The sequence below is a fragment of the Lissotriton vulgaris genome, chromosome 8 (assembly GCF_964263255.1).
Source record: "Lissotriton vulgaris chromosome 8, aLisVul1.2, whole genome shotgun sequence".
NCBI lineage: Eukaryota > Metazoa > Chordata > Amphibia > Caudata > Salamandridae > Lissotriton > Lissotriton vulgaris.
Genome location: NC_141696.1, coordinates 1,528,750,439 through 1,528,765,828, shown reverse-complemented (window position 1 = coordinate 1,528,765,828; position 15,390 = coordinate 1,528,750,439). Strand labels below are relative to the sequence as shown.

The 15,390-nt window shown below is 41.2% G+C and overlaps 3 non-coding genes across 3 annotated transcripts; all 3 read left to right on the top strand.

Moving 5' to 3' along the window:
• Positions 1-8,374: 8,374 nt before the first annotated feature.
• On the top strand, positions 8,375-8,447 carry TRNAF-GAA (transfer RNA phenylalanine (anticodon GAA)). The gene has a single exon. It is a non-coding gene; the product is annotated as a tRNA-Phe (tRNA).
• Positions 8,448-13,008: 4,561 nt separating this feature from the next.
• Positions 13,009-13,081, top strand: TRNAF-GAA (transfer RNA phenylalanine (anticodon GAA)). The gene has a single exon. It is a non-coding gene; the product is annotated as a tRNA-Phe (tRNA).
• Positions 13,082-14,755: 1,674 nt separating this feature from the next.
• TRNAF-GAA (transfer RNA phenylalanine (anticodon GAA)) lies at positions 14,756-14,828 on the top strand. Its single transcript has one exon. It is a non-coding gene; the product is annotated as a tRNA-Phe (tRNA).
• Positions 14,829-15,390: the final 562 nt, after the last annotated feature.

The window sequence follows — 15,390 nt, the reverse complement described above, 5'->3', positions numbered from 1 at the left end:
GTAGTCAGATGCAGTAGCGGTGGGTGACATTTGAAAGTGGTGGGGCGCAAAGTAATTAGCATCCAGCACCGTAGCGATCGAGCGCAGCGAGCGAGCCGGAACCCCAAAAGGGGGGTTTGGGGGGATAACCCCCCCCAAGAAAATTTTGAAAAAAAAGAAGACAAATCGTGCATTTTCAAGCATATTTGAGAAAGCAGGAAGGTTAATAAAGCCATTGTGAAAGTGCAGTTATTACATTAATAGATGGCATAACATAGGTAGCTGCTTATTCAGTATAACCACAGAGCTTCATACATTCCGTCCTATTACGCTCAGGTGCTGAATTCAGACTATAAGACTTTCATGAAAATCTCAGCTCTAAGAGTAGAAGAAGTTGCACAGCAGTTGGGAAACAGCCTTCACAAGCATTGGGAAAATGAGAGGCAATTACTTGAAAGCAAACTGAAAGCAATGCATCAAGTAGTAACTTAAAGCAATGCATCCAGCAAAACTGTGCATGCAGTCAACCATACAAAAGTAAACTAAAGCAAGTGTGAACCTGTGAACCTTCACTTTGAAAGCAGGGTGCTAGTCAACAGGCCAGTCACATACATTTAAACTGAAGAAGAGTACACCTCAGCATGCAGGCACCAACATAAAAGCACCAAGCAAGTCAAACAGTTTAATGAAAGAAAAATGAAAGCAATACATCCAGCAAACTAGACAGTGACTCAAAAAGTAAACTGAAGCAAGTGCACACTGAAAGGAATGCGCAGTCATTAGTCAGACATTCACATAAAAGCAACTTACCAAGACACCCAATCAATTACATGGGAAAAAACTTGAGCCAATGCATCCAGAAAACCAGACCAGCACACCAAAGCATCCCACCACTGATAGGATGGCAGCTGTGCTCTTAGGGTCACCCCTCAGTTTTTTGGCAGGGTTGAGCACCCCCCACTTTTATGCCCTGTGTGTCTGAAGGGGAGACAGGCAAAAGGGGTCATAATGGGACATCTGGCACAGCCACTTTGTAATCGAGGTCACCCACCCAGCTCAAGACTGAGTTACAGGCTGATCCTAAATCTTTAAACAACCACAAGTGTCTCCATCTGGTTGGTTCTTGAGCCAAGAGTCCTCAGCTCACTGGGAGTCTTTACATCGCGCCTGAGATGACATGACAATGTCCCTTAATCCGGAGCAACTGTGGGGACTGGTCTGGGTCTGGATCTGACTTGGTACGAGCAGGATACAAAAAGTAATGGGTAGGTGGTAACCCACTTCAAGTGAAGGAGCTGTAAGGAACCTAAGCGCACTGGTGTTGATACCACTAACAGGGCAGCTCTGGCTTTCTCAGGGTGGGTGTCAGCTGTGTGATGAAACCAGCATGTGAAGCAGTTACCTCAAACAAACTAAAACCAATGCACTCATCAAGACAAGGATTTACATGAAATCAAATAGAAAACCACCATCAAGCCAGGTAGTCACCTAAAGGCAAATTGAAGTGACTGCACACTATGGGAAGTGCACTTCACCAGCCAGCCTATTACACTAAAGGAAAATAAAAGCAATGCTCCCAGTAAACAAGACAACATAAATTGAAAATGTTTCCCCGCAGGACCAACAGTCACAAAAAGTAAAGAAACAGAACGAAGTCAGAGGCACTCCAGGAATCCAGGTAGTCACACAAAATCATAACTGATTGAGCAAATTGTGTACTGAAAACTATTGCAAATAAGACAATTATATCAGAACAAACTAGTCACAGGAAAACAAACGCATGCACCCATCAAGCCGTGCATCACAAGTCAGCAAACTGAATCCAATTAAACCAGCAATACTTGGTGTCACCCAAAAGCAAAGTATAAAGTGCACTTCAGCACCCGAGATGCAATATGTACACACAAGGTAGTGGCACTCTTACCTGCAATAGGCGTACTTTTTGCCCTTCTTGCCCTGGACGGTTTTCGGGGAGTCGTTGGAAGCGGGGGAATGCTGCAGGAAGTAGTTCATGCGGGCTTTCCAATCTTTCAAACTAAAAAGGAAGAATAAAAAGGCACGTTAAAAACATGTCCCTCTTGGCAAAAGCGAAACAAGTGTGACAACGAACTACAGAAAGCATGCACAAAGAATGACAGGGGTCACAGTGGGGGATGGGCATGCACAAGATCACATGGCGCGGCTGCAGCGCTGGAAGCAGCGTGCATCTAATTTTCACACACCCACTCACTCGCGCTCTCAGACACCCCGGACTTTTCTAGTCGATTCCAGAGCCAAGTATGCGGCACAAGCTCGAAAGAACCATCACAATCCCAGAAGTGACCTTTACACCAAGGTGCGGTGAAGGCGTCTCAAAGTAAAGCTGATAATCGCTTTCCTGCATTCTACATATCATCGCGTATTTACAGACGCTTGTGTTAACCCTTTGTTCGGCTCATTTATCGGGCACTGATGGGATTTTGGGAAGGAAGGCAATGTACCCAGATGTGGGTATCGGTCGCAAAAGATATACTCGCCCCCCTTAGTAAAAAAAGGAAATCTTCCTAAGTACAGAAGAACGAACCTCTTAGTCAGCCCTTTGGGGCGCTTCAAATCGATCTGCACTTGCATATTTCTGCAGCAGATGTATTAACCCGCAGAGCTAAATAAAAGGGGATTTCACACCAATTTAAGTGCACTGGTGAGAAAAAAAACACCTTTCTGTTACAATGTTCTTTAGGACGACTTTGGAAATCATACAAATTCTGCTTTTCGCAGTCAACGACTAATTGATTCCATTATCATTTTAATTACATAAAAATAACTAGTTATACAGCCGCCATCGAATGCCGGGGTAGCCTAGCCAACAAGGATGCTACATTGAGGACGGTAGTCGGAACAACTGGATACATGCAGTGTAGCGCACCAACGAATGGCCAGGGGTAGTAGGCGCTATATAAATGCAATTCCCAGTTTCCCTCGTAATACAATAGGTACTATCCTAGGATTCGGCAGAACTCCCTTCCCATCCAAAACTGTTTAATATACATTTGCAACAGAGGTCAACTGACAGCAAACATGACGTACATATAAAAACTGCGCAGACAGGGCTTACAGACAACTCTCGCCAGCAGTTCTGCAAACAAGAACACACCACACCAAGCTCAGACTACTGCATGGGATCACTTTCAGATGCTGGTAACATTCCTACTCCCATGGGTCCCGCTGCCCCTGTTCCTTTAACCCCACTGCAAGACCCACCTCCTGCCTCACAACACATGGATTTGATCAACCTCATCGCTGGTACACACATCTGCAAATTTATTTTTGCACTGCCATGTTGAAAGGCCCTGAAACGCTCTACCATAAAAATGCTGGGTATGGGGTGCGGTAGCTACAACAGCATGATGTGTGCTGAGAAGATTCAATGGAAGAGACGCAGTAACATGTACTTGGCATATAACTCGAGTCGGCACGTAACTCAAAGCACATCAACATATACATTTACAGTTCTGTGCACATTGAGATAGATATGCCCCAAATCACATAATGTCAAAATGGAATCTGGACCCATGTCTTGCTCAAACCAGCAGCTTTGTAGTCGCATCAAGTCGGGGCAATGGCATGACCTGGAAGTCCGTGCCCTCGCACCCGGTATTAGCGTTGCCAATATTCTGCAAATCTTTGATAACTCTAAGCCACCAGCTAGCAGCACATTTGTTAAGGTCAGCTGTTTTCATTTGGCCGCTTTAATAGGGTTTGAGTAAACGTTGACCTGTAGCAGCGGACACGAGGACTCGTGCAAACGGCTATTGAGGGGAGCATGTGGTTTTCACCTTTAAGGAGGTGAAGCACAAGCATGCCTACAGAATGGTGGCTTAATCACCTGGTGTAAGAGGAAAGTGCTTTGAGGCATTCGGATCAAAGCCATTTTTGTAAATGTATCATCTGTGTACGTTCAAAATGCCAGCTTTTATCTATGAGCAGACATAATCACTTATTCTTTAAAGTCAAATTAATATTTTTTTACTCCCCTGAGATGTTGGTCATATTATAAACATGGACATACCACAGTGTAGAAGAAACCTATTTTTTCAGTGTAATAACCATAATTTCCTTTTAATAAAGCGCTTCATACCGCTCTTGTGCTGTTTCTAAGCCGCTGTAAATACCAGCTGTTGCCATTACCCAGTTTAGTAATACTGTATTACTCACGTAATTTTTGTGCAACTAAAAGCAAACTGTTTGTTGTCAAACAACCTTATGTACTAAAATTTGCTCACATGCCCTATGGTAATTGTTGGGATTGGTAGAAAGAAATGATTTTTAAACCACGATTTAAAACCTGTGTTGTTATTTCTGCTGTCATTTCAATCATCATGTATCAGACATAAAATGCAGTGACCGAGGAAGCGGATTGATTTTACAGTGTGCTTTCCTCCACCCGTCCTAACATGTCGGTAATGGAAGATCCTCACGTGGGCTCCAGATAATCATGTTTTATCGCTGCAGAGAGCAGGCATCCGAGTGATGGCTGCCTGAACCCCAGCCGAATCAATAGCCAGCAGACAGGTCATCGAACGGGTGGAAGGCTGAGTCAGCCTTGCAGGTTTGAAATTATGCCATCCAAATCATCTCATCTCAGCAGCAGTCTTTTATTCACCAAGCAGCCCGTGTACAACAGGCGCTACATAGGGTAGAAAGTTCTTATCCATAGAACTGCCTCGCAACAACGGACATCAGGAATATCTGTAAATGTTGGCAACGAAGGTGACTGTGGACAGTACGAACAAAACAGGCTCCAGACAAACTGACCACCAATCCCAACAAGCAGACACACGAGCTACGAAGCGTCTTGTAACACACTGTTTGCTACCTCGCACATTTTGTTTGCTTTAGATACTTGCACCCGGCCACCATTGCCTGTCACTTTTATTTCTCCTGTAATGCTCCGATTGCTACCTCATGTATTTTGGTCGCTCACTAGTGTCACTTTTGATCCATGTAACTTAATGTTTGCTTTTATATTTTGTTACTCGTGTATCAATGAGCCAAGACATAACAAAAGGTGACTGGGTCATTGTAAACAAAAAACAGTTAAAGTTCAAAAATGTGAATCCAAGTACACAAACCCCTCAGAAGTAATGGAAGCCACTCATAGCTCTGTCCTTTTGGACAAGTTAGGATTGAGAAGTAAAAGTGATGTTGCCAAACTCAAACCTGGTCAGCGAGAACTTATTGCAGAGTCCATGAGCAACAATTCAAAATCTGAAAATGATTATTTATGGATGCCTGTTGACTCATATGAGCAGGTTAGCAAAGGAACACCTACTAATCTCTGTACCTCAGCTCCTATGCAGGGTAAAATGTCTGTAGGCTTGAATTGTTACCGTTAGGAAAGGGAGGTGCTGTACCTCTATGGTCTTCATAAAGTATTCAATCGCCCTTGTTTGCGCAACACAACATTCACACTTGCTGGTTCTATCGTGACGCGCAATGGAGCCCTCTGTTTGTAAATAGGTGACGTCATCGAATGCCTTACATTCTTTCCCTGTCAACTGCTCAACTGGCAGTCGCGCTCCTTGCTGGCTGCTGGTTGGCCTTTTGGTAATTTAATAAATACATTTTAATACAATTTAAACCTTTCGGAGTTTTATTCATAACCCTCCGATACTTCATTCTTCATCACTACAGTTGGCAGTTTGTAATCCGAGCATATCTAACAGGCTTCCTTTATTTATCTCACAAATATACACACACATTCCAGTAAAGGCATTATTTGTTTCTGGTTGGAGTAGTCGAGACAACACACTGTGCCACCGAAAAGGACCTCCAGCAAAAAATGACATGTAGCAGGGCAACAGAAAGTACAGCATATACAAACAAGCTAACTGATCCCATACAAAACGCCCGAAACCCTAAGACGGTCAACTGCTAACGCTCATACGCACACCACACCCGCTCTCCCTCGTGTATCATTATTGGTCCTTTTGTGAAGCGCTCTGACACCTTCGGGTAAAGTCCGCGCTATATAAATTTGCATAAATAAATAAATTTAAAAAGCCGGGTCAGCGCCAAAGCGATGGTGCATGCAGGGAGCAGTTCTTCATCATCCGCCGGACACTTACATGGAACCTAGTCATTATTACCGTCTAGCCTTTGCGAGCATAAATACCATCCTTTCCTGTTTTATTGCGTTTCAGAGTAAAATAGAGAGAGGCGCAGCCGGTTTTTTTTCTGAGCACAGGGAATTTGTGGCACGACGTGTTCATTTATTGACGCTTAGTTTGTGTGACCTTTTCCGTCTCCAGTGGCTGACTGACATAGAGGGCCGGCGTCTTCTGAGCTATGGGATTCTAATGAATAGGAGAGCCGAGCCGAAAATGAAAGTCGCTGAAAATTAATTCTAAATGCTGCAGACTAAAAACAATAATGGGAGAAAGGTTCCCAAAGTTTTCTTACCGTGGCGCCGACATCCTCGCAGTGCTCGCTGAAAATTAATTCTAAATGCTGCAGACTAAAAACAATAACGGGAGAAAGGTTCCCAAAGTTTTCTTACCGTGGCGCCGACATCCTCGCAGTGCGTGCGTCAGACAGTGTGTGTGCCACCCCCAAGCGCGGCATCCAATGGGATGCTGCACCGGTGGACCAGCTGCGCCAGGATTGGCTAGCGTGGCATATTTTCTGCTCGCCCTGTGGCCCTCTGTAAACCCGGGCTGTGGCAGGCGAACGGCACCCCTGGGTCCCGCTGGGGATCTTACAGTGCGCATGCTTGAGGAAGTACCCAACTTTCCCAAGCATGCGCACTATAAGTTCCCCAGCGGGACTGCCCACTACGGTCTGCTGCAGCCTGAGTGTCTGTCACTCAAGCTGCAGCAGGCCACCCCCCCTGCACATTCGAGGCGGCTGATTGTTCAGCGCAATGTCTTTTAATTAGATAGGCTGGCGGCCGCGATGCGTCCATGGTGGCTGGTGGGGCTACGCCCCTACGCCCCAATGGACGCACCGCTGCTGGTCAGATGACATTGCTTACCTACTCATGCCAAATATATCTGGGTAATATAGTGCTAGTCCATTCAGAGTTAAAAAAACAACTACCTAACCTGGATCCCAAATATGCTATTTAACCATTGCACCAGTTAACTGGGGAATGATACAGGACTCCTTAAAACATATCACTACCATATGAGGTTAGAAATCCAGGTCCTGCATCTATTTTGTTAAATGGTTCAAATTAAAGTATGAAGACCACAGATATCAGCAGGCCGAAATAGCTCAGTTGGGAGAGTGTTAGACTGAAGATCTAAAGGTCCCTTGTTCAATCCCGGGTTTCGGCACTGTTGAGAGGTTCCTTGCTTCTAACAAAATAGGTCTTAGAATCAGCTGTTGTCCTTTTTCTGTATTCATCAATTTTTTTCCAAATGATCTACAACACAATCAATTTAACATAGACTTTGCTTTCTGTCCTCCTTCTAGACTTGCTTCCACCTCTCTTGCCTTCAGGTTTGACTATGAATGTTTCCCATGTCATGCTTTTTTGTAAAGTAAACTCTGGTCTGCATTACCTTCCACTTCCCCTTGAACACAGATGTCAGTGGTCAGATGACATTGCTTACCGACTCAGGCAAAATACGTCTGGGTAATATAGTGCTAGTCCATTCGGAGTTAAAAAAAAATGACCTAACCTTGATCCCAAAAATAGTATTTACCCATTGCACCAGTTAACTGCTGAATGATACAGGACTCCTTAAAACATATCTCTAACCTATAAGGTCAAATATCCAGGTCATGCATCTATTTTGTTAAATGGTTCAAATCAAAGTATGAAGACTACAGCTAGCAGGAGGCAGAAATAGCTCAGTTGGGAGAGCGTTAGACTGAAGATCTAAAGGTCCCTGGTTTAATCCCGGGTTTCGGCACTGTTGAGAGTTCCTTGCTTCTCACAAAATAAGTCTTGGAATCAGCTGTAGTACTTTTTTCTTTATCAACTGATCCACAAAATGATCACGTAAAAAAAAAGACTTTGCTTTCTGTCCTCCTTTTAAACTTTCTTCCACTTATCTTGCCTTCAGGTTTGACTATGAATGTTTCCCATTTCGTCTTTTTTTGTAAAGTAAACTCTTGTCTGCATCACATTCCACTTCCCCTTGAACACAGATGTCAGTAGTCAGATGACATTGCTTACCTACTCATGCCAAATATATCTGGGTAATATAATGCTAGTCCATTCAGAGTTAAAAAAACAACTACCTAACCTGGATCCCAAAAATGCTATTTACCCATTGCACCAGTTAACTGGGGAATGATACAGGACTCCTTAAAACATATCTCTACCATATGAGGTTAAAAATCCAGGTCCTGCATCTATTTTGTTAAATGGTTCAAATTAAAGTATGAAGACCCCAGCTATCAGAATGCCGAAATAGCTCAGTTGGGAGAGCGTTAGACTGAAGATCTAAAGGTCCCTGGTTCAATCCCGGGTTTCGGCACAGTTGAGAGGTTCCTTGCTTCTAACAAAATAGGTCTTGGAATCAGCTGTAGTACTTTTTCTCTATTCATCAAATTTTTTCCAACTGATCTACAACACAATCAATTTAACATAGACTTTGCTTTATGTCCTCCTTCTAAACTTGCTTCCACCTCTCTTAACTTCAGGTTTGACAATGAATATTTCCCATTTCATGCTTTTTTGTAAAGAAAACTCTTGTCTGCATTACCTTCCACTTCCCCTTGAACACAGATGTCAGTAGTCAGATGACATTGCTTACCTACTCATGCCAAATATATCTGGGTAATATAGTGCTAGTCCATTCAGAGTTAAAAAAACAACTACCTAACCTGGATCCCAAAAATGCTATTTGCCCATTGCACCAGTTAATTGCGGAATGATACAGGACTCCTTAAAACATATCTCTAGATATGAGGTTAAAAATCCAGGTCCTGCATCTATTTTGTTAAATGATTTAAATTAAAGTATGAAGACCACAGATATAAGCAGGCCGCAATAGCTCAGTTGGGAGAGCGTTAGACTGAAGATCTAAAGGTCCCTGGTTCAATCCCGGGTTTCGGCACAGTTGAGAGGTTACTTGCTTCTAACAAAATAGGTCTTGGAATCAGCTGTAGTACTTTTTTCTCTATCAACATTTTTATCAACTGATCTACAAAATGATCAATTCAACATAGACTTTGCTTTCTGTCCTCCTTTTAAACTTTCTTCCACCTATCTTGCCTTCAGGTTTCACAATGAATGTTTCCCATTTCGTCCTTTTTTGTAAAGTAAACTCTTGTCTGCATCACATTCCACTTCCCCTTGAACACAGATGTCAGTAGTCAGATGACATTGCTTACCTACTCATGCCAAATATATCTAGGTAATATAGTGCTAGTCCATTCAGAGTTAAAAAAACAACTACCTAACCTGGATCCCAAAAATGCTATTTACCCATTGCACCAGTTAACTGGGGAATGATACAGGACTCCTTAAAACATATCTCTACCATATGAGGTTAAAAATCCAGGTCCTGCATCTATTTTGTTAAATGGTTTAAATTAAAGTATGAAGACCACAGCTATAAGCAGGCCGAAAAAGCTCAGTTGGGAGAGCGTTAGACTGAAGATCTAAAGGTCCCTGGTTTAATCCCGCGTTTCGGCACAGTTGAGAGGTTCCTTGCTTCTAACAAAATAGGTCTTGGAATCAGCTGTAGTACTTTTTCTCTATTCATCAAATTTTTTCCAACTGATCTACAACACAATCAATTTAACATAGACTTTGCTTTATGTCCTCCTTCTAAACTTGCTTCCACCTCTCTTACCTTCAGGTTTGACAATGAATATTTCCCATTTCATGCTTTTTTGCAAAGTAAACTCTTGTCTGCATTACCTTCCCCTTGAACACAGATGTCAGTAGTCATATGACATTGCTTACCTACTCATGCCAAATATATCTGGGTGATATAGTGCTAGTCCATTCAGAGTTAAAAAAACAACTACCTAACCTGGATCCCAAAACTGCTATTTGCCCATTGCACCAGTTAATTGCGGAATGATACAGGACTCCTTAAAACATATCTCTACCATATGAGGTTAAAAATCCAGGTCCTGCATCTATTTTGTTAAATGGTTTAAATTAAAGTATGAAGACCACATCTATAAGCAGGCCGCAATAGCTCAGTTGGGAGAGCATTAGACTGAAGATCTAAAGGTCCCTGGTTCCATCCCGGGTTTCGGCACAGTTGAGAGGTTCCTTGCTTCTAACAAAATAGGTCTTGGAATCAGCTGTAGTACTTTTTTCTCTATCAACATTTTTATCAACTGATCTACAAAATGATCAATTCAACATGGACTTTGCTTTCTGTCCTCTTTTTAAACTTTCTTCCACCTATCTTGCCTTCAGGTTTGACAATGAATGTTTCCCATTTCGTCCTTTTTTGTAAAGTAAACTCTTGTCTGCATCACATTCCACTTCCCCTTGAACACAGATGTCAGTAGTCAGATGACATTGCTTACCTACTCATGCCAAATATATCTAGGTAATATAGTGCTAGTCCATTCAGAGTTAAAAAAACAACTACCTAACCTGGATCCCAAACATGCTATTTACCCATTGCACCAGTTAACTGGGGAATGATACAGGACTCCTTAAAACATATCTCTACCATATGAGGTTAAAAATCCAGGTCCTGCATCTATTTTGTTAAATGGTTCAAATTAAAGTATGAAGACCACAGCTATCAGTGGGCCGAAATAGCTCAGTTGGGAGAGCGTTAGACTGAAGATCTTATGGTCCCTGGTTCAATCCCGGGTTTCGGCACAGTTGAGGGGTTCCTTGCTTCTAACAAAATAGGTCTTGGAATCAGCTGTAGTACTTTTTCTCTATTCATCAAATTTTTTCCAACTGATCTACAACACAATCAATTTAACATGGACTTTGCTTTATATCCTCCTTCTAAACTTGCTTCCACCTCTCTTACCTTCAGGTTTGACAATGAATATTTCCCATTTCATGCTTTTTTGTAAAGTAAACTCTTGTCTGCATTACCTTCCACTTCCCCTTGAACACAGATGTCAGTAGTCAGATGACATTGCTTACCTACTCATGCCAAATATATCTGGGTAATATAGTGCTAGTCCATTCAGAGTTAAAAAAACAACTACCTAACCTGGATCCCAAAAATGCTATTTACCCATTGCACCAGTTAATTGCGGAATGATACAGGACTCCTTAAAACATATCTCACCATATGAGGTTAAAAATCCAGGTCCTGCATCTATTTTGTTAAATGGTTTAAATTAAAGTATGAAGACCACAGCTATAAGCAGGCTGAAATAGCTAAGTTGGGAGAGCGTTAGACTGAAGATCTAAAGGTCCCTGGTTCAATCCTGGGTTTCGGCACAGTTGAGAGGTTCCTTGCTTCTAACAAAATAGGTCTTGGAATCAGCTGTAGTACTTTTTTCTCTATCAACATTTTTATCAACTGATCTACAAAATGATCAATTCAACATAGACTTTGCTTTCTGTCCTCCTTTTAAACTTTCTTCCACCTATCTTGCCTTCAGGTTTGACTATGACTGTTTTCCATTTCGTCCTTTTTTGTAAAGTAAACTCTTGTCTGCATCACATTCCACTTCCCCTTGAACACAGATGTCAGTAGTCAGATGACATTGCTTACCTACTAATGCCAAATATATCTGGGTAATATAGTGCTAGTCCATTCAGCATTAAAAAAACAACTACCTAACATGGATCCCAAAAATGCTATTTACCCATTGCACCAGTTAACTGGGGAATGATACAGGACTCCTTAAAACATATCTCTACCATATGAGGTTAAAAATCCAGGTCCTGCATCTATTTTGTTAAATGGTTCAAATTAAAGTATGAAGACCCCAGCTATCAGAAGGCCGAAATAGCTCAGTTGGGAGAGCGTTAGAGTGAAGATCTAAAGATCCCGGGTTTCGGCACAGTTGAGAGGTTCCTTGCTTCTAACAAAATAGGTCTTGGAATCAGCTGTAGTACTTTTTTCTCTATTAACATTTTTATCAACTGATCTACAAAATGATCAATTCAACATAGACTTTGCTTTCTGTCCTCCTTTTAAACTTTCTTCCACCTATCTTGCCTTCAGGTTTGACTATGAATGTTTTCCATTTCGTCCTTTTTTGTAAAGTAAACTCTTGTCTGCATCACATTCCACTTCCCCTTGAACACAGATGTCAGTAGTCAGATGACATTGCTTACCTACTCATGCCAAATATATCTGGGTAATATAGTGCTAGTCCATTCAGAGTTAAAAAAACAACTACCTAACCTGGATCCCAAAAATGCTATTTACCCATTGCACCAGTTAACTGGGGAATGATACAGGACTCCTTAAAACATATCTCTACCATATGAGGTTAAAAATCCAGGTCCTGCATCTATTTTCTTAAATGGTTCAAATTAAAGTATGAAGACCACAGCTATAAGCAGGCTGAAATAGCTAAGTTGGGAGAGCGTTAGACTGAAGATCTAAAGGTCCCTGGTTCAATCCTGGGTTTCGGCACAGTTGAGAAGTTCCTTGCTTCTAACAAAATAGGTCTTGGAATCAGCTGTAGTACTTTTTTCTCTATCAACATTTTTATCAACTGATCTACAAAATGATCAATTCAACATAGACTTTGCTTTCTGTCCTCCTTTTAAACTTTCTTCCACCTATCTTGCCTTCAGGTTTGACTATGAATGTTTCCCACTTCGTCCTTTTTTGTAAAGTAAACTCTTGTCTGCATCACATTCCACTTCCCCTTGAACACAGATGTCAGTAGTCAGATGACATTGCTTACCTACTCATGCCAAATATATCTAGGTAATATAGTGTTAGTCCATTCAGAGTTAAAAAAACAACTACCTAACCTGGATCCCAAAAATGCTATTTACCCATTGCACCAGTTAATTGCGGAATGATACAGGACTCCTTAAAACATATCTCTACCATATGAGGTTAAAAATCCAGGCCCTGCATCTATTTTGTTAAATGGTTTAAATTAAAGTATGAAGACCACAGCTATAAGCAGGCCGAAATAGCTCAGTTGGGAGAGCGTTAGACTGAAGATCTAAAGGTCCCTGGTTCAATCCCGGGTTTCGGCACAGTTGAGACGTTCCTTGCTTCTAACAAAATAGGTCTTGGAATCAGCTGTAGTACTTTTTCTCTATTCATCAAATTTTTTCCAACTGATCTACAACACAATCAATTTAACATAGACTTTGCTTTATGTCCTCCTTCTAAACTTGCTTCCACCTCTCCTACCTTCAGGTTTGACAATGAATATTTCCCATTTCATGCTTTTTTGTAAAGTAAACTCTTGTCTGCAAGACCTTCCACTTCCCCTTGAACACAGATGTCAGTAGTCAGATGACATTGCTTACCTACTCATGCCAAATATATCTGGGTAATATAGTGCTAGTCCATTCAGAGTTAAAAAAACAACTACCTAACCTGGATCCAAAAAATGCTATTTACCCATTGTACCAGTTAATTGCGGAATGATACAGGACTCCTTAAAACATATCTCTACCATATGAGGTTAAAAATCCAGGTCCTGCATCTATTTTGTTAAATGGTTTAAATTAAAGTATGAAGACCACAGCTATTAGCAGGCTGAAATAGCTCAGTTGGGAGAGCTTTAGACTGAAGATCTAAAGGTCCCTGGTTCAATCCTGGGTTTCGGCACAGTTGAGAGGTTCCTTGCTTCTAATAAAATAGGTCTTGGAATCAGCTGTAGTACTTTTTCTCTATTCATCAAATTTTTTCCAACTGATCTACAACACAATCAATTTAACATAGACTTTGCTTTATGTCCTCCTTCTAAACTTGCTTCCACCTCTCTTACCTTCAGGTTTGACAATGAATATTTCCCATTTCATGCTTTTTTGTAAAGTAAACTCTTGTCTGCATTACCTTCCACCTCCCCTTGAAAACATATGTCAGTAGTCAGATGACATTGCTTACCTACTCATGCCAAATATATCTGGGTAATATAGTGCTAGTCCATTCAGAGTTAAAAAAACAACTACCTAACCTAGATCCCAAAACTGCTATTTGCCCATTGCACCAGTTAATTGCGGAATGATACAGGACTCCTTAAAACATATCTCTACCATATGAGGTTAAAAATCCAGGTCCTGCATCTATTTTGTCAAATGGTTTAAATTAAAGTATGAAGACCACATCTATAAGCAGGCCGCAATAGCTCAGTTGGGAGAGCGTTAGACTGAAGATCTAAAGGTCCCTGGTTCCATCCCGGGTTTTGGCACAGTTGAGAGGTTCCTTGCTTCTAACAAAATAGGTCTTGGAATCAGCTGTAGTACTTTTTTCTCTATCAACATTTTTATCAACTGATCTATAAAATGATCAATTCAACATAGACTTTGCTTTCTGTCCTCCTTTTAAACTTTCTTCCACCTATCTTGCCTTCAGGTTTGACAATGAATGTTTCCCACTTCGTCCTTTTTTGTAAAGTAAACTCTTGTCTGCATCACATTCCACTTCCCCTTGAACACAGATGTCAGTAGTCAGATGACATTGCTTACCTACTCATGCCAAATATATCTAGGTAATATAGTGCTAGTCCATTCAGAGTTAAAAAAACAACTACCTAACCTGGATCCCAAAAATACTATTTACCCATTGCACCAGTTAACTGGGGAATGATACAGAACTCCTTAAAACATATCTCTACCATATGAGGTTAAAAATCCAGGTCCTGCATCTATTTTGTTAAATGGTTCAAATTAAAGTATGAAGACACCAGCTATCAGAAGGCCGAAATAGCTCAGTTGGGAGAGCGTTAGACTGAAGATCTAAAGGTCCCTGGTTCAATCCCGGGTTTCGGCACAGATGAGAGGTTCATTGCTTCTAACAAAATAGGTCTTGGAATCAGCTGTAGTACTTTTTCTCTATTCATCAAATTTTTTCCAACTGATCTACAACACAATCAATTTAACATAGACTTTGCTTTATGTCCTCTTCTAAACTTGCTTCCACCTCTCTTACCTTCAGGTTTGACAATGAATATTTCCCATTTCATGCTTTTTTGTAAAGTAAACTCTTGTCTGAATTACCTTCCCCTTGAACACAGATGTCAGTATTCAGATGACATTGCTTACCTACTCATGCCACATATATCTGGGTAATATAGTGCTAGTCCATTCAGAGTTAAAAAAACAACTACCTAACCTGGATCCCAAAAATGCTATTTACCCATTGCACCAGTTAACTGGGGAATGATACAGGACTCCTTAAAAGATTTCTCTACCATATGAGGTTAAAAATCCAGGTCCTGCATCTATTTTGTTAAATGGTTTAAATTAAAGTATGAAGACCACAGCTAAAAGCAGGCCAAAATAGCTCAGTTGGGAGAGCGTTAGACTGAAGATCTAAAGGTCCCTGGTTCAAT